The 19,728-nt window shown below is 36.2% G+C and overlaps 1 protein-coding gene across 1 annotated transcript in view; it reads left to right on the forward strand.

Moving 5' to 3' along the window:
• LOC134542735 (furin-like protease 1) overlaps window positions 1-19,728 on the forward strand; it is a 574,833-nt gene that overhangs the window by 524,684 nt on the left and 30,421 nt on the right. The gene's annotated exons all lie outside the window — the stretch shown is intronic.

The raw sequence follows: 19,728 nt of genomic DNA on the forward strand, positions 1-19,728 counted from the left end.
TTAACATAGTACATAACAAAATCATTCCATGTGTGAACCTTTTTTCGGCCTGCAAGTCAAGTCTTTCTTACAGGTTTCTCAATACTCTGTGACTACGGATAAAAAATACTGTTAACCCAAATTGCATATGTTTTGCTTGTGATATCTAACATTTGGTTATGAATCAGAGAATCAAAATTTAAAAAAAAAAAAAAAAAAAAAAGCTAGATTTCCAAATTAACAAAATTTTTAGAAGACAGTTATATTTCAAGTGTGCATTTTAAAATTTTCGTAGAATACCGTCCAAATCACTTTGCAGAATTTTTTAATGTCCCATCTCTTGCACCTGTGGCAGACTCTGTACTTGTATTCATATTTTAACAGAACACATTCGGCTGGCCCCAAGCTCTTTTTAATTTACAAACCCAGAGCCAATAGTTGAAACTTATGTTTAGATAAATGAAGGCTCTAACATGTGGTTCACGCGACGCTAGTGGATGGTGTGTTTGATTGGTATTATAATGGTCTCCCGCATTGGCAATGCCTGAATGCTGGCACCGTAGCCCGTTATCAGTTTCAACAAGTGGTTGATGCATTGTTGACAAGTGCACAAGCTAGTCTTTGTTGTGTTCAGCATACTTCAGCTGATCTCCGGGCGAATGTTTAACATTATGAAACTTTGTCCCACGTTTTCTTTTCATATATAGCTCGCTACGAGAGTTTTCGAACCAAACTTTAGAAATGTCGTTTTAAACTTTGTGCAAAGTACATTGCACATAAATTGTGAGGCGTGATACCCACTGTCTCTTCGTCGGAGACCAGTCTCTATTTAATTAGTTTGTTTTAGCACCCATTGCTTAGACAAACCACATCGAATAATTTTGCAACATTAAAATTTTCGTCTTTTGTGCCCCGGTTGATAATGTTCCGAACTGTACTGTGCATTCTCATAATAAAAATTATGTAACACTTGAGACTGAACTTATTAATTATGTGAGAAAAACCTAAATAAACACTAAAAATAATACATAAAATATATTTTAATTATATAAATGTTGTCAAATCTAACATGCATGCATGAACACCTACAGGCTGTGTTCACAAAACTTTGAAAAATATTGTGATCAATGAAACACTATGTGGAAAATTGAAAAGAAATGCACTTGGTAAGAGAGTGGTTTATTATGAATTTGGCGGGGACTCGTGAACATTAAAAAAAAACTATGAAATTAAAATGGCAAAACTATTCTGTAACAGGAAATAATAAATAAGTTACTACTCTTGCAACAATACGGGTGTAATTTCATATATAAATTTAGGGTGTAATAACTCACTCTTGAAACTATAAGGCAAATTACGTTTTAAATATAATGATAAACATGATTTTTATGTAACACGTTCATTGTAAAGAGACAATGTGTTTTTGTGATTGATTAATTGTATTTGTTGATTACACACCCATTACTATATATTTACTTTAAATTTCTCATTAAACTAAAATTACGGACATTACATAGTTTTATTTTTTTTCCCGAGTAATATTTTATTAGTTTTATAAACATCGTCGCAAAAAATTCATAATATATTTAATCATTCTTGTTTATTATGTTAGGGATTAAAAGACTATAAGTAAGATTTCGTTTTCATAACCTTTATAAGTTCTGATTGCAGCATGTGATCGCCGTACGATACATCAAAATAAACTTTACATAATATATTATGTACTATAAAGATAATAAATATTTTGTTTTCTGTGGTTGCCGTACTGTAATATGTTGCGTAGAAGGGTACTGTTATCTGTCTGTTTGGTGTGGGAAGGTTGCTATCTGTCTGTGTGATATGGGAAGGTGCTGATGTCTGTATGTCTGTGTGGTGTGTGGTGTGGGAAGATGCTGCTGTCTGTAAGTGGGGTGTGGGTGGGTGCTGCTATCTGTCTGTGTGGTGTGGGAATGTGCTGCTGTCTTTGTGGTGTGGGACGGTGCTGGTCTATGTGTGTGCTACAGTAGTTAAAACAGTTTGCCTGGGCTGGCTGGCGAAACTCTTTATCGTCAGATCTGGTCAAAAAAAATTTTCTTTGGATGTATTCCTTGGTATTCAAAGTAAAATCCTTGGCTATAAAAACGCAAGCTCTGATATATCACAAAGTCACATGAGTTCGAAAGATATATCCACTGGGAGCCACACTGATGAATGTTAAATGCATATTTTAAGCAATACTTTTCTTAAGAACTGAAAATTAAATGGTAGTGTATTTACATGAGACGCTATTTACTATATATTCAATTAAAATTCTGAATAATGAAGCTTCTGACTTGTATGAATACAGCAAAACGACAAACACACTTGTCGCATAGCGTAATAAGGGCATGCTAAATTTTGTACAATCAATCTTACGCGTGACTTGAGCTGGCACATGGTCCTGGTACTGAGTTCCTTGTTGCACTGAATGGTACAATTCAGATTGAAATTATTGCGGGGAATGGTGCAAGTCAGGGTCCTGAGGACCTTGTTGTGGGTAATGGTTCAAGTCTGGAGGTCTTCGGTCCGGAGAATATTACTGGTCAGATACTTGTTGCGGGAATAGTACACGTCAGAGAGTCTTTGTGCAGGAAATAGTACAATCAGGAGATTCTTTTTACAGGAAATTTAACATGTCAGGAGATCTTTGTTGTGAGGATTGGTACAAGTTAGGAGGTCATTGTCGCGGAGAATAGAACAAGTCAGTAGGTCCTTGTTGCAGGGAATGATACAAGTCAGATTGTCCAATTTGCAGGGGAGTCTACCAATCAGGAGGTTCTTGAACCAGTGAAGGGAATACTAGCCAAAACAAGAACGAAACACGGTCTTACGCCCTTCCTGATTCACATACTATTATATTGATGAGCCTCAAAGGACTCAAGCTAGTTCATAGTTGCTTGTAAAGAAACAAAGAGGGCTCCATGAAATAACTTTATATTTTTTAATAACAGCTCATAACACATGCACAAAGAGCACAACTGCACAGCAGACACAAAGCAAATCGTACGTACAATTCAAATCTCAGCCCTGGATATTACGAATGTGACTAATAACAATATTAAGAGCTGGAGACATTACAATCCCAAATGATTAATAAACAAAAATTAAGAGTTTCCGAAAATACAGTAATGATTACTAAACCATGAGGCCTCATAAAATACAGGAAATACAAATCATAAATACAGACTGAAAATAATGCATGCTTGGCCCGAACCTTGCGTCACTGAATCACACAGTTGATTGACAGGTCCCCTTTAGACAGCGCATGTCGAGTCCCACTGAACAATTTAAAGTGACAGGCCTCTAAGACTTCGCAGCAACTAAGTCAAAATGAAAGCTAGCCTTTCCGGCAACGGACAACTGAGCAGGTGGAGGTTTTTGCATGACTAACCGAAGACTGAAGAAACATGGCCCAGGCAGACATTAATTCGAAATGGAATATAGAAGGACGGTGCCAAACGAAAATTTGGAATAAGGCCGCACTCTATTAAGTCAACTTACATGGCACGCCGTCCTCGCGCCCTCAGTCCAGAAGGTATCCCCTGCTGCTACCTCCACGTGTTGGTCCCATCCCCGCTCGCCCAAGAAGACACCCCCATACCTCTCAAGCAGCACGTTCACAGCTCGGCGAACTAACAGCGCAGGCGCGGAGTGGAAACGTTGCCACGCAGCCAAGACACTGCACCAGGGGAAGGGGGAACAAGGAGGGGAAACATCTCAGTCGAGGCGGATCTCTAAAGCATTTTCGGCACGCCGCCGACGTCTTCCCTTGGCGACCCCGGCGCCGGCTCATTCTTGTTGCATGAAATGGTACTAGTCAAAATGTCCTTGTTGTGGAGCTTGGTAAAAGTCAGGATATCCTTGTTCTGGGAATGGTGCAAGTCATACGGTTCTTGTATAGGGAAAGTTTCAATTCAGGAAGTAAATGATGCGGGGAATGGTATAAGTAAGAATGTCTATGTTGCGGGGGATGGTACAAATCAGGAGGTCCTTATTGCAGGGAATTGGAAAAATATATCATTTATTTATTTATTTTGGGTTGTTGTACAAGTCAGGAGGTCCATGTTGCGGGAAATTTTTACAAATGAGTGTGATATTGTTGCGGGGAACGGTAAAATTCAGGATGTCCTTGTTACGGGGAATGGCAGAATACGGCCTAATTCGAGAAATACAGTGCACACAACACAGCTCGAGCCACTTTTGTGTACGAGCTGCTTAATCACGTGGTCGTAAATATTTACTCTCAATGATCTGTCACGTCCAACCACATACCGTTCGTCCGTCAACCACATGACCTTAAACCAATCAGAAGAACCAAATAATTCCATATATAAGACCGTCTAAAACTTCTAAGTTTTAACTTTCTAAATAAGTATGAAATTATAACCTTAAAAATGTTTTGCGTGGTATTATCACAACTTTTATTAATTTTTAAATTTTTAAGGTTTTTTTTTTTTAGATGCTACCATTACACATTATAATTAATTTTAATATATTTTATGTTTGCTATTTGCCACAAAAGTGGCCAAAACACAAAAGTTTAATTAATAATTTACGAATATCTGAAAATAAAAAATAAATATCAAAGCAAAATATTGTTATGTTTCATAAGTTCTTACTTCCATAATGGTCGATCTATTCCGAGGAAAAGAAATTTTCACACAGTTCAAGTCGTCTAGTCAGTTGGCAGCATTGAGATGGAGAAGTGTTCTGCGTGTGGGCAGCACAGTGTTGCGAGTCGCTCTGTTGAGGAGGGGTGTTGGCACGAGTGTCTCCGAGGGCATCGAGCCGCGGCCGCCTGCAGCGCGAGGATCTGGCAACGCCGCTTCCACCAGGAAACAACACTTGCCTTGACTTTCGTCCTCTCGCAAGCACACTCTACCAATCACTATTGTTAACGAAATTAAAATTATGGCCAAGGCATTGGACAAAAGCATTTTGGTCTCATTGACACACAACTCTTGTATCAGAACAGCCAAAGGTTTAAAAAAAAAGTTCTTTATCTGAGAAGTATCGCATTTTATTTTTATATTTTATTCAACATTTCATTTTCCGCATTAATTTTTTTTTATAGCTTCACTAAAGCCACAATTGTTTTGAATGTAAGTATTTAGGTTTTGAAGTAAATAAAATATTTCTTTTGCGAAAACTTCAAAGTGTTCTTTCAGTTCATAAACTGTCTTTTAAAGTTGTCTTCCTTGTAATTATCTTCTATGTATAGAGGAATTAGAACTACCTTTATAAAAAATTTAAATGTAATGATTAAAATTTATTTTAAAACTTTTATATAACCCTTAAATATAAATACATAATTTAATAAATATATCGGTGAAATTTTAAATGTGATTAATGACAGTGTAACAATGATGCGCTAATAATAAATATTACATATAATAGAAATGAATTACAATAATAATTATCATGATATATCACTTATTCAGAGCTCTAATTTAAAATTTACATGTTTTATCTTTTTTTTGGATTTCAGTCCTTATGTAACCTCACTTTTTCATACATTTAATTCCACCAGTCCTCCATTATATCTCGATACATAAGATCAGTAGCGATTTATAACGTATGCAGGATGGAAGTTTTCGTACTGGCTCCACTGAAAGCTTCCAACAAACCCAACAAAGTCTCCATGCTATCTGGTGTGGATTTTTCTATGGAATTACCTAAGTCACGATACTTCACTCAACAGCATCTTCAGTAAGAAGGTAAAATTAATTTATTGTGAAGATTAGTAATATTAGATATACTTAAACATTAATATTTACTAAAATTTTACCGTTTCATATATTTTAGTATATAAAAACCCTATCACGCGAAAGGCACTTTTTTATAACCTACAGTTTCTCCTTATTTAGCTCAAACTCGTTTGAGATTTTTGTTGACTAGAGGTGAAAATAAATATTTTTATAAGCCCTACAAGTCATTACGTACTTATGACATTTCATGGAACAAGTTGTTGGCAAATATTGCTAGAGGAAGGGGCAATATCGCTTAGTAGCGGCTTCTTGGAGATAATCCTCCTACTTATCTACAAATCTTCTTTCAGCATATATCTTGCTTTTTGTAGAGTATTTTTTAGTGGAGTGGGTTTTATTGGTGTTCATTAATTTCAAGGATATTATCCAGACGCGTCTAATTGCGTGACAGGAATGTAAGATGGGTAGGAAGAAAAAGATATCCTTTATTTTCATACCCACGTAAAAATGGGCGAAATGAATACATCTGGAGTCATTTCATTCATTTGAACCCCGGAATAAATCTACTTCTTCACTATCAAATGAGCATATAATTAATAAGCCTAACACTAATTCTGATGCAATGAAAACAAACATTATTGCAATATTAATTGCGAAAAAGAGTTAAATTGTATGAAACCTCGAAAAGTACCTTTGATCGTTGAAAAAACAAGTAACCAATCCGTGAAAAATTCTGCACAGTTTAATTTTCAGCCTTTTTAAGTAAACTAAAAAATAACGAGACAGTTACGACAAATGTTGAATTTTTTACTTCTTGTTCCTTCGTTAATATTAAAGAAATGAATTTACTTTGCCAGTTACACAAACAAATAATGTTAAATCTTTTTCGGCACAGCCTACGTGCGTAGATATATTTCGAAGTATGTAGTGTCAAAGGTAAAAAGAAAATATATTACCTGCAATCAAGTGACACAAATGGTTATTATATGGTAAATGTTTACTTTAGAAATATGTGCATTAAATTTTTAAACGTATATAAAATTAAAAAAATTAATATTAAAGTTGACTTATTACATTTCATTCTTGGAAATAGGTGCCAAAATATTACTTACGACTTACCTATAAACTATGACTGACGACAGCATTTCACTCAGTGGCAAACATAATGTCATGTTATTATACTCGTAATGTCGTAGACGGTGGTTTTAAAACTTTAAAAATATTTACATTTTGACCAAAATACTTTCCGAAAAAATTCCAAAGACACATCAGGCTTAGTGTTTGTTTTAAGAACGAGTATAGTGATTAGCGAGAACTTCTTTTATTTTCAAATTTCTTATATTGTAGTCAATCATACATTTTACAGATGTTCCCTTGTTCATTTAATTCCTTCCTGCTTTAGAGCTGTACTTGCTTAGATCTGACCTGATGTGAACATACAAATACCGCAATATTAAATACATGAAATTCATAACATTGAACAAGCATAAAATTTAACGAGCAAAACAATTTATTTTAAACCTATTTTAAACAAGGCCTATCAATATCATGTCAGCACTTAATTATGTTTCAAATGAACGTGCTTTTAATATGACCTAATTTAAATTTTTTTCTGAAATATTATTGCTATCATGAATTTAGCCAATACTATACTATACTAAGTTTCAGATAACAATAAAAACAATAAAATTGTTGGAGGAAGCACGAAGACTCAATGCCAGTATGGAAGTCTTTGTCATGGGTAGAATAAGTGACGGATGCCTTTACTTTCGCCAGAGAACACAGTATCTGTTCATTCGTTTCTTTCTCATTCCACGACATTCTTGTGCGGGCTTAAGTGCTGCTCTTAGATATTTTCTTCTTACATAATAAATTGCATTGATATACATCATTAAAATACAAATTTAAACTTTTTAGCAAACCAAATAGAATAATCATCTGAAAAATAACAATTACATCCATAAACTGGATGTTTTGGGCGGTATGGCTTAGTTCTGTAAGTATTTGTGCATGGAAATATAGTGAACGGTATTGGATTTTGAGAGTCTCCCATGTTTTTACAAGAGACTGATATCAGTGGAAACTCGCCTAGTTCTACCCGTGACTTCACGCTGTAAATTGACGTCACTAACCGGCAAACCACGGCGTGAGACGCACTGGTGAAGTGCTGTGGCAACTGAGATGTAGATCCTAGAAACGTAATTGTGATGATACACGTGAATGAACTTGATCTTGCGTTGAGAGTAGTGTACGAAAGGGGCTCCGGCGTCAGGCTTTCGCAGGAGGAGCCGACCGCCATCTTGGATTGTGATGTCACGGCGGCCATCTTAGATGGCCTTGACCTTGATCCCGGTGGCCATCCTGGTCCGTCATTTTGGAATTCGCCATTTTGTTTTCTCGAACTTTCCACTATTTTGTTTTCTAGAACTTTATGTCATCTAGGAATCGAATTCCCCTCTCCATAATGTTGCACTTTTCGTCATGACCACCATCTTGAAAATCCGTAATTATTATCAGATTTTAAGGGGGAAAATATAAATTAATAAAACAATTAGTTAATCAAACCTTCTTAAAATTTTAATAAAACACGCACTTACGTCCTTGGTTCCAACCAAGTGAGCGAAAAAATAAAAATAAAAATTACAACAATTCCTTCCTCCTCGGAAGCCACCGACAGACTGACCCCCCACCCCTAATGCCAAAGTAGATATATCGCCAGCTAGTATAATGACATGCCCGCCATCTTGTTTTCGTCTGCTGGAATGCTCTACCATTATGTTAGTTTAATTTTTACTCACTATAGTGCAGTAATTTATTATTACTGTGGCAAATCGTCATCTTGGAAATTTGTGTTATTTAGCTATACATTTGGGAAAATTCTTGAATTTATTTTAAAAAATCTGCAATTAATAAACTTATATAATCGATGGTTTCCTGTCCTAGGTTTAATCTTAGTCAATTAAAAAAAATTAATTATCACATCAATGTAACATAAAAGTGACAGGTTCAAAACAATTTTTTTTAGAAATACAATGTATTACATATATCCTGTACTAGTATAGTAACACTTGCTTAATTTAGCAATTAAATTAGCATTAAGTTCTGCATTGTCTTAAACTGGCTAATTCTTAGATACAGTCGGTTTACTGAAGACAGAGACCTGCCAGATCCTTTTCCTACATAGTCTTTTCTTCGCGCCAGAGTTTCTCGATACTATTTATAACAGACTGCTTCACATCGTCGGAATTGTAAATGGGAGTAACTGTCCAGAATGCACACTTCTTCACTGTGTTAAAGAACGGATATGTTTTGCCATATACACAGTCCAACCAACGTCATAAGCAATTTGCAAGGCATGATTAGTTGAAATGTCACTTGATAATGCACAGGACCTACTGTGTGGCAGAAAGTAAAGGTTTCGCTACAACAGCGATTGATTGACTCGCTTTAGAGAACACCAGGAATTTGTACAACTTCAACAACATCATTTGGTGCGGGTCTGAAAAGTTCGTCTTCAACTAGACATGCTGGCAGCTACTGTGATATGACGTTCGCATTTTTTCATGATGCACGAAGACATGAGAGGAGCAAATGTGTGAAGAGTCTTTCTCGTACCAAGTTTCGCTGCGATGAGTGTCATGTTTGGTTTACACATATTGACAGATTGCGACGGCATAAGAAAAAAATGTAAAGGTGATGTCCGTGTGCCTTGATGCAGACATTTCGACTCCTTGCTTTAGGCTGGAGACTTGTATGCGTACAAGCACAAAAACAAATATTCAGAAACCGAATGTGATGAGGCCTAGACATGAATCTAAGCCTCAGACTGGGCTTTGTACATTACAGATAAACGATAACGATTTCCACTGTGCGATATCTGTATTTCGTGTAATGTTGAAAAAATACTATTATCTAATTACGTTAGTGAGTCGAAAGACATTTGTTTATTCTTGACGATATCAGGCATAACATTATCAATCAGCTTACTGATGAAGCATCTGCATATAGACCTTTAAAAAATAACTTTTGTTTGGACTGTGTATATGGCAAACCATATCCGTTCTTGAACAAAATGAAGAAGTGTTCATTCTGGACAGTTACTCCCGTTTACAATTCCGACGATGTGAAGCAGTCTGTTAAACACAGTATCGAGAAACTCTGTCGGGAAGAAAAATAATGTGTACGAAAAGGATCTGGCTGGTCTCTGTCTTCAGTAATCCGATTGGAGCTACGAATTAGTCAGTTTAAGACAATACAGAACTTAATTTTAATTGAATTGTTAAATTAAGCAAGTTTTCTTATAGTAGTATAATATCTATGTAATAAGCTGTATTTGTAAAAAAAAGTCTTTTTTCGACCCTGTTACTTTTTGTTACATTGATGTGGTATTTAATTAATTTTTTCTTGCAATGACCAAGGATCTATCCGAGTACAGGAGTCGAGCGAATCAATCAGTATATTAATTGCAAATTTTTCAAATGATTTTTCCATTTTTTTTCTGAATTTATAGGTAAATAATTACGAATTTCCAAGATGGTGTCAAAATTTCAAGATGGTGGGGTTACACAGTAATAATAAATTATTACTGCACTCTAATGGGTAAAAAGTAAACTAACATGATGATAGCACACTCCAGCAGACAAAAACAAGATGGTGGTCTCCAGCTGATAAAAACAATATGGCCGATATGTTATCATACTAGCTGACGATATATGAACATTGGCATTAGTGTTGGGAGGCCAGTCTGCCGGTGGCTTCCGTAGAGGAAGGATCTGTCATTTTTTTTTTTTTTTTTTAAGTTTTGTCCTGACTTATTTCGAACCAAAGACATGGTGTATGTTTTATTTTTTAATAAATTTAATATTTGGTAAATATATATATTTTTAATTTTAAATGTGTTCCCATATAATCTGATAATAATTACGAATTTAGAAAATGGTGGTCATTGCATCATAATTTAAGATGGTGGAGTTTTTTTATTTAAATTTTTATTAAATTGTAAGATTTTTCCGATTTTCTAGCATAAATATACGGATTTTCAAGATGGCGGCCGTAACGAAAATTTCAACATTCTAAGGAGTAATGCATTCGATTCCTAGATGGCGGAAAGAGCTATTAAACAAAATGGTGGAATTCAAAATGGCCTAAATATCTAGAAAACAAAATGGCGGAATTCAAAATGGTGGATCCAAGATGGCCGTCAAGGTCAAGGTCATTCAAGATGGCCGCCTTGACGTTACAATGCAAGTTGGCGTTAGCTCCTCCTGCGAAAGCTCGGCGCCGGGTTCCGATTTGTTCCTGAATGTTGTGATCTGGATAATTGATTGGTTCCAAGCTTCTAAATTTCGAGCCATCGGCACAACGGAGTCGATATCCCATCGCCTGCACCGCTGGTGTAGCAATTGTTAATTATTACGATAACATCTCATAAACACACATTTATTTTCTAAAGGCTTTTTTTTTTTGCGATATTCAACAACTACGTATTTTAGTGTTGTTCTTTCTGAGAAACAAATATTCAGAACAAATTATTTATAAAATTGTTCGAACCTACATCTAGAAAGCGGAAGTAGGCTTAGGAATTTAAGTATTTATTTGAATTTATTCTCTCATATAGCATTGTGATTATAATAGGAAGATAATTAAATAAAATGTTTAGAGGGAGAGAGGAGAATTGAAGTACTGTATATTCAAACTTGTTCTTATATGTCTCACAAAGAGTAACATCACTACAAAACTGTCTTAGGAATTGACTTTCTTATTTAACTTTATTTGCAAAAATAGTTATATAGTGTTCATGCATATATATTTAGGCACATTTTATTGGTTTTACTAATTTTGTACATTATCTTGGTTAATTATGTGATTTACTGTTCGCTTAGTGTTGTGAATTTAACGTCAGCATAAATTTTGCTTTTTTAATTCCAAATTGTTCGCCAGAATCCAGTAAGATTATTCTTTGTTGAATCCTTGTGGTTATTGTCAAAGGTTTGTTTGACCAGCAATCAAGGCCTAGCTTGTTGTTTTTTTTTTTTTTTTTTTTCAAAATTTAAATTTTTATTTTAGCCAGAAGGTCTTTCGAAATCTTAAAATATTTTGACAGTAAAAATTTAGAAAAATTTTACTAACATTTGATTTTTAATGGTTTGTTTTCATCAATTTTTTTTTTTTTGTATTTCGATTACAAATAATAATGTCACCTTCGGCGATATTATTTACTGTGCTGTACTTTTGATGTTACAGTTGTAATCATTGCTTAGTGGTTTGTTGTCACGTTCATCAAATTTCAAATGTCTTAAACTTAAAAATAGAAGCTTACATATTTTCAAACATTTTGACACTTGAAACTAACAGATGAAAAACATATTTGTCCATGATGGTATACATTCGGAGCTAATGCACACGTAACTTAATATGTTCATACATAATGGGGAGGAACTATAGCAACGCTTTCCTCCAATAGAAATAGGCAATAGTAGTATACGAATGTATGTTCTGGAACATGGCTTCTGGCTGTGGAGCGTGTGGGCACGTCCGCCATCTTGGATTGTGACGTCACGGCGGCCATCTTGGATGACCTTGACCTTGACCTTTGACCTTGACCTTGAATTTGATCCTCAAAAATCGCCAAAATTTGCCAAAATTGGGCAAAAATTGTCCAAAATTCCTCAAAATTCGCCAAAATTTCCATTTCTGTGGAAAAAAATTCCGCCAAAAAATCTCAAAAAATTCCACAATTCAAAAATCAGGATTTCGAAAATCCTCAAAAGTCGTTTTACCCTAGAAAGAACCCAAATTCCTAAAAGCGGCTTAAAACTCCTAAGAGCTAGCCGCTCTAAGCCGTCGAGGTCATGACCTTGAAAATTAGGATGCCATGGCAGCCATATTGGATGATGACGTCACCGTTGCAATTTTCGTTACGGCCGCCATCTTTAACTTTTTTATTTATTATACGATTTTAATGAAAAAAATTTAAAAAATTATAAAAAAAATTAAATAATAAAACTTTAATAAAATATTTAAAAAAAACATACATTTACGACACGGAGTTCGGAGTCCTCGGTTCGAACCCGACGAGCGCAAAAAAAAATAAAAATGGTGACCGATCCTTCCCCCCGTGGTGACTTTTGGCAGACTGACTCCCACCACTTTTCTTAAAGCATATATATCGTCACCCAGTATGACGTCATGTCCGACATCTTGTCTTCGTTGCTGGAGACCACCATCTTGTATTCGTCGGCGAGAGTGCGCTGATAACATGTTAGTTTAGTTCTTATCCGCTAGAGTGCAGTAATCATTTATTACTGTGACACCTGCCATCTTGAAATTCGGCCGCCATCTTGGAAATCCGTAATTATTTAGCTAGGAATTCGGGAAAAGTTCCAAAACTCATTAAATAAATAGCTCATTAATTTACATATTGATTCGATCCGCTCCTGTCCTTGGTTCGATACCCGATCGATGCAATAATGTTTAATTTTATGTAAAAAATAATAATTGCAATAAACCATGTTCATCATATATTTAAAGAACCTCTAAATCCTCTACGACCACCATCCTATCAGACATCAAGACCACCATATTGGAAATTCGTAATTTTAATGCTAGAGATTCGGGAAAAAATTCAAAATTCATTTAATAAATTTGTAATCTATATACTGATTGATTAAATCGACTAAGGTCCTTGGTTCGATCCCTGGCCGATACAAATCAACTTTAATTTTAAAAAAGTACCAGAAAAGTGTAAGGTTCGAGAAATAAAACACCTCAAAGTCTTTTACAAACATAATATTTATTACACAATTTCTATCCTACTACAGAATCACTTGCGAAAGCCAGCAATCTTATAAACATTTAGCCCTGCATAGACGTGCATCGACTACTTCTTAGCTCCAAATGGCTACAAATGCTTCAAAAGGCTCCAAATGCTCCAACAGCTCCAAAAAAAAGGCTCCAAATGCTCCAATAACCACCAGATGCTTAACACAGCTCCAAATGGCTTCAAATGCTCCAAACGGCCTCCAAATGCTTGACAGCCTCCAAATGCTTGACTGCTCCAAACGGCTCCAAATGCTCCAAATGTCTCCAAATTGCTTCAAATGCTCCAAACGGCTCCAAATGCTCCAAATTGCTCCAAATGTTCCAAACGGCTCCAAATGCTCCAAACAGCTCCAAATGCTCCAAACGGCTCCAAATGCTCCAAACGGCTCCAAAAGCTCCAAATGTCTCCAAATGCTCCAAACGGCTCCAAATGCTCCAAATGTCTCCAAAAGGCTCCAAATGCTCCAAACGGCTCCAAATTGCTCCAAATGCTCCAAACGGCTCCAAATGCTCCAAATTGCTCCAAATGCTCCAAACGGCTCCAAATGCTCCAAACGGCTCCAAATGTTTCCAAAAGGCTCCAAATGCTCCAAACGGCTCCAAATGCTCCAAATGGCTCCAAATGTCTCCAAAAGGCTCCAAATGCTTCAAAAGGCTCCAATTGCTCCAAATGGCTCCAAATGCTCCAAATGGCTCCAAATGCTCCAAATGGCTCCAACAGCTCCAAAAGGCTCCAAATGCTTCAAAAGGCTCCAATTGTTCCAAGAGCTCCATCTTCAATTGATTCCAACTGATTCCAATTACTTTTCTTATCGAACTTGGCATGGTTACTAACATGTCTTTATTAGTATACATTTTGACTGGCAGTGGTAACGTATTTTGCACCTTTAAGTTATAAGTTTTATTTAGAAATCAGATTTCGATAAATGGTAGATACCATTTGGAAAGAAAATATATTAATTTATCTTCAAGTTTATACACATTTAATTTAAGCCATTATTGTATGTAGCCAGCTTCCCTCAGTTCTTTGAGTATGAAGGATATTTCTTTAATGTTCGAATAGTTTCCTGCACAAAGCGATCCATGTAGTAGTCGTAGCCTGTCAACCAATATGTTAGGATCTTCCCATGAGGTATAATCAAACTCTTCTGCTGCGTTCATCATCCTTGCATGTTTATAATAAATATTATTATCTCTGGTGTCTATCGTTTTAACACCAACCTCAAGGTCACTTTCGTCATCGTGACAGTGATTATCACAAGCTTGATCAGGATAATTTATTTTATTACGACGTTTCCATCGTTTTGGTCTCAAACCACCATCACAGTCTTCGCTCTTACATGCTTTTGATGCTTCAGCACAGTACTCAATCATGTCAGCCTTAGATGTGTCAGCACAGTCTTCGTTCACGACAGCTTCTGATGTGTCACCACAGTCATCAATCATGTCAGCACCACAAACTTGATCAGGATAATTTATTTTATTACGACGTTTCCATCGTTTTGGTCTCAAACCACCATCACAGTCTTCGCTCTTACATGCTTTTGATGCTTCAGCACAGTACTCAATCATGTCAGCCTTAGATGTGTCAGCACAGTCTTCGTTCACGCCAGCTTCTGATGTGTCACCACAGTCTTCAATCATGTCAGCACCACAAACTTGATCAGGATAATTTATTTTATTACGTCGTTTCCGTCGTTTTGGTCTCAGACCGCCATCACAGTCTCCGATCTTACCTGCTTTAGGTGCTTCAGTACAGTACTCAATCATGTCAGCCTCAGATGTGTCACCACAATCTTCAATCATGCACGCTTCAGATGATTCATCATAGTCTTCGACCTTGTAAGCTTCAGATGGTTCTCCATCTTTCTGATTTTCATGGAGACGACTAGATATTGGAGTAAATATATTTTCATTTCTAATGTGGTTACAACTTCCTTCGTTTGTTTTAGATTTTAAATTATTATCTTGATCTAGATCAGTAATTTTAGCATTAGCTTTTTCGCCTTCGTTCCTCTTCCGCGATGTTGTAGCCCAGTCTTCGTTATCTTTATTCATCTTAATTGTACAGGTCTTGTAATGTCTATCCAAGTAATATCTTCTACCAAAGGATTTCTGACACTGACTGCAATGAAATGGTTTTTGACAAGGACCCAAATTACACTCGCTTCTCTCATGTCGTTTAGCATTCTTTCTCAAGGTAAACACCTTGCTACAGTATCTACAGTGATGACGTTTCGATACAGCGTCAGATCCTAAATCGGAATTCATATTAGTTACCGAGACTAATGCCAGATGCAAACTAAGAGTTTTAAATTAGATATATTACTTAAATAGAATTTTTTAATTATTTCATCAGCGAGAATTAATTTATCTCATTCAAAGGTACTTTTTGCAAGTAGTTCTGCTTTTCAACAACAGATGTCGCCACATGTTACTTGCAGGTAAATAATATTTAGTTCTTTTATGCGGGATGCGGGATGCTCACTAACGATCGAAATAGAACGATGGCTTCGCTAGACTCCAAGGAGAAGGAAGTTCGTCCATCCTGTTAGTGCTTCTTAGATTTCTCAGAAATTATTTGACTGAGTAATGATAATTTTTTTTTTTTAAATTTCCGCCTGATAAAAATATTACAAGTAATGATTGAGTAGCAGAAGTTCACTAATTATATGCAACCTTGAATAAAAAATGACATGCTTCATTAAGTAAAAAAATCCTTCATGCAGAGATAAATTCCTCATCAGTAACCAGAAGCACTCGGAGAAAACCATCAGATGTATAGTCAGGAATAATCAGAAGCACCCAGTGAAAACCATCAAAATATTGTCAAGAATAATCAGGAGCACACGGAGAAGTCCATCTAAATATTGTCAAGAATAATCAGGAGCACACGGAGAAATCCACCACAATACTGTCAAGAATAAACGGGAGCACACGGAGAAAACCGCCATAATATTGACAAGAATAATCGGAAGCACACGGAGAAAACCGCCACAAGTTTTCTTTGATATCATAAAATTTCAGGAAAAAATAATAAAAAATAAAAATAAATTAATAAAAAATTTAAAAAATAAAATAAAAAATACATAAACAGATTCTGCTAGCTTGTGAACTTCTCATTGTTGAGCAAAGATATAGTTCTAGTACAAGCCAGAATTTTATGTATTTTTTATTTTATTTTTTTAAATTTTTTATTAATTTATTTTTATTTTTTATTATTTTTTCCTGAAATTTTATATCAAAGAAAACTTGTGGCGGTTTTCTCCGTGTGCTTCCGATTATTCTTGTCAATATTATGGCGGTTTTCTCCGTGTGCTCCCGTTTATTCTTGACAGTATTATGGTGGATTTCTCCGTGTGCTCCTGATTATTCTTGACAATATTTAGATGGATTTCTCCGTGTGCTCCTGATTATTCTTGACAATATTTTGATGGTTTTCACTGGGTGCTTCTGATTATTCCTGACTATACATCTGATGGTTTTCTCCGAGTGCTTCTGGTTACTGATGAGGAATTTATCTCTGCATGAAGGATTTTTTTACTTAATGAAGCATGTCATTTTTTATTCAAGGTTGCATATAATTAGTGAACTTCTGCTACTCAATCATTACTTGTAATATTTTTATCAGGCGGAAATTAAAAAAAAAAAAATTATCATTACTCAGTCAAATAATTTCTGAGAAATCTAAGAAGCACTAACAGGATGGACGAACTTCCTTCTCCTTGGAGTCTAGCGAAGCCATCGTTCTATTTCGATCGTTAGTGAGCATCCCGCATCCCGCATAAAAGAACTAAATATTATTTACCTGCAAGTAACATGTGGCGACATCTGTTGTTGAAAAGCAGAACTACTTGCAAAAAGTACCTTTGAATGAGATAAATTAATTCTCGCTGATGAAATAATTAAAAAATTCTATTTAAGTAATATATCTAATTTAAAACTCTTAGTTTGCATCTGGCATTAGTCTCGGTAACTAATATGAATTCCGATTTAGGATCTGACGCTGTATCGAAACGTCATCACTGTAGATACTGTAGCAAGGTGTTTACCTTGAGAAAGAATGCTAAACGACATGAGAGAAGCGAGTGTAATTTGGGTCCTTGTCAAAAACCATTTCATTGCAGTCAGTGTCAGAAATCCTTTGGTAGAAGATATTACTTGGATAGACATTACAAGACCTGTACAATTAAGATGAATAAAGATAACGAAGACTGGGCTACAACATCGCGGAAGAGGAACGAAGGCGAAAAAGCTAATGCTAAAATTACTGATCTAGATCAAGATAATAATTTAAAATCTAAAACAAACGAAGGAAGTTGTAACCACATTAGAAATGAAAATATATTTACTCCAATATCTAGTCGTCTCCATGAAAATCAGAAAGATGGAGAACCATCTGAAGCTTACAAGGTCGAAGACTATGATGAATCATCTGAAGCGTGCATGATTGAAGATTGTGGTGACACATCTGAGGCTGACATGATTGAGTACTGTACTGAAGCACCTAAAGCAGGTAAGATCGAAGACTGTGATGGCGGTCTGAGACCAAAACGACGGAAACGACGTAATAAAATAAATTATCCTGATCAAGTTTGTGGTGCTGACATGATTGAAGACTGTGGTGACACATCAGAAGCTGGCGTGAACGAAGACTGTGCTGACACATCTAAGGCTGACATGATTGAGTACTGTACTGAAGCACCTAAAGCAGGCAAGATCGAAGACTGTGATGGCGGTCTGAGACCAAAACGATGGAAACGACGTAATAAAATAAATTATCCTGATCAAGTTTGTGGTGCTGACATGATTGATGACTGTGGCGACACATCAGAAGCTGTCGTGAACGAAGACTGTGCTGACACATCTAAGGCTGACATGATTGAGTACTGTGCTGAAGCATCAAAAGCATGTAAGAGCGAAGACTGTGATGGTGGTTTGAGACCAAAACGATGGAAACGTCGTAATAAAATAAATTATCCTGATCAAGCTTGTGATAATCACTGTCACGATGACGAAAGTGACCTTGAGGTTGGTGTTAAAACGATAGACACCAGAGATAATAATATTTATTATAAACATGCAAGGATGATGAATGCAGCAGAAGAGTTTGATTATACCTCATGGGAAGATCCTAACATATTGGTTGACAGGCTACGACTACTACATGGATCGCTTTGTGCAGGAAACTATTCGAACATTAAAGAAATATCCTTCATACTCAAAGAACTGAGGGAAGCTGGCTACATACAATAATGGCTTAAATTAAATGTGTATAAACTTGAAGATAAATTAATATATTTTCTTTCCAAATGGTATCTACCATTTATCGAAATCTGATTTCTAAATAAAACTTATAACTTAAAGGTGCAAAATACGTTACCACTGCCAGTCAAAATGTATACTAATAAAGACATGTTAGTAACCATGCCAAGTTCGATAAGAAAAGTAATTGGAATCAGTTGGAATCAATTGAAGATGGAGCTCTTGGAACAATTGGAGCCTTTTGAAGCATTTTGAGCCTTTTGGAGCTGTTGGAGCCATTTGGAGCATTTGGAGCCATTTGGAGCATTTGGAGCCATTTGGAGCATTTGGAGGCCGTTTGGAGCAATTGGAGCCTTTTGGAGACATTTGGAGCATTTGGAGCCATTTGGAGCCTTTTGGAGACATTTGGAGCCGTTTGGAGCATTTGGAGCCGTTTGGAGCATTTGGAGCAATTTGGAGCATTTGGAGCCGTTTGGAGCATTTGGAGCAATTTGGAGCCGTTTGGAGCATTTGGAGCCTTTTGGAGACATTTGGAGCATTTGGAGCCGTTTGGAGCATTTGGAGACATTTGGAGCTTTTGGAGCCGTTTGGAGCATTTGGAGCTGTTTGGAGCATTTGGAGCATTTGGAGCCGTTTGGAACATTTGGAGCAATTTGGAGCATTTGGAGCCGTTTGGAGCATTTGAAGCAATTTGGAGACATTTGGAGCAGTCAAGCATTTGGAGGCTGTCAAGCATTTGGAGGCCGTTTGGAGCATTTGAAGCCATTTGGAGCTGTGTTAAGCATTTGGTGGTTATTGGAGCATTTGGAGCCTTTTTTTTGGAGCTGTTGGAGCATTTGGAGCCTTTTGAAGCATTTGTAGCCATTTGGAGCTAAGAAGTAGTCGATGCACGTCTATGCAGGGCTAAATGTTTATAAGATTGCTGGCTTTCGCAAGT

The sequence above is a fragment of the Bacillus rossius genome (assembly GCF_032445375.1).
Source record: "Bacillus rossius redtenbacheri isolate Brsri chromosome 9 unlocalized genomic scaffold, Brsri_v3 Brsri_v3_scf9_1, whole genome shotgun sequence".
In the NCBI taxonomy this organism is placed as follows: Eukaryota; Metazoa; Arthropoda; class Insecta; order Phasmatodea; family Bacillidae; genus Bacillus; species Bacillus rossius.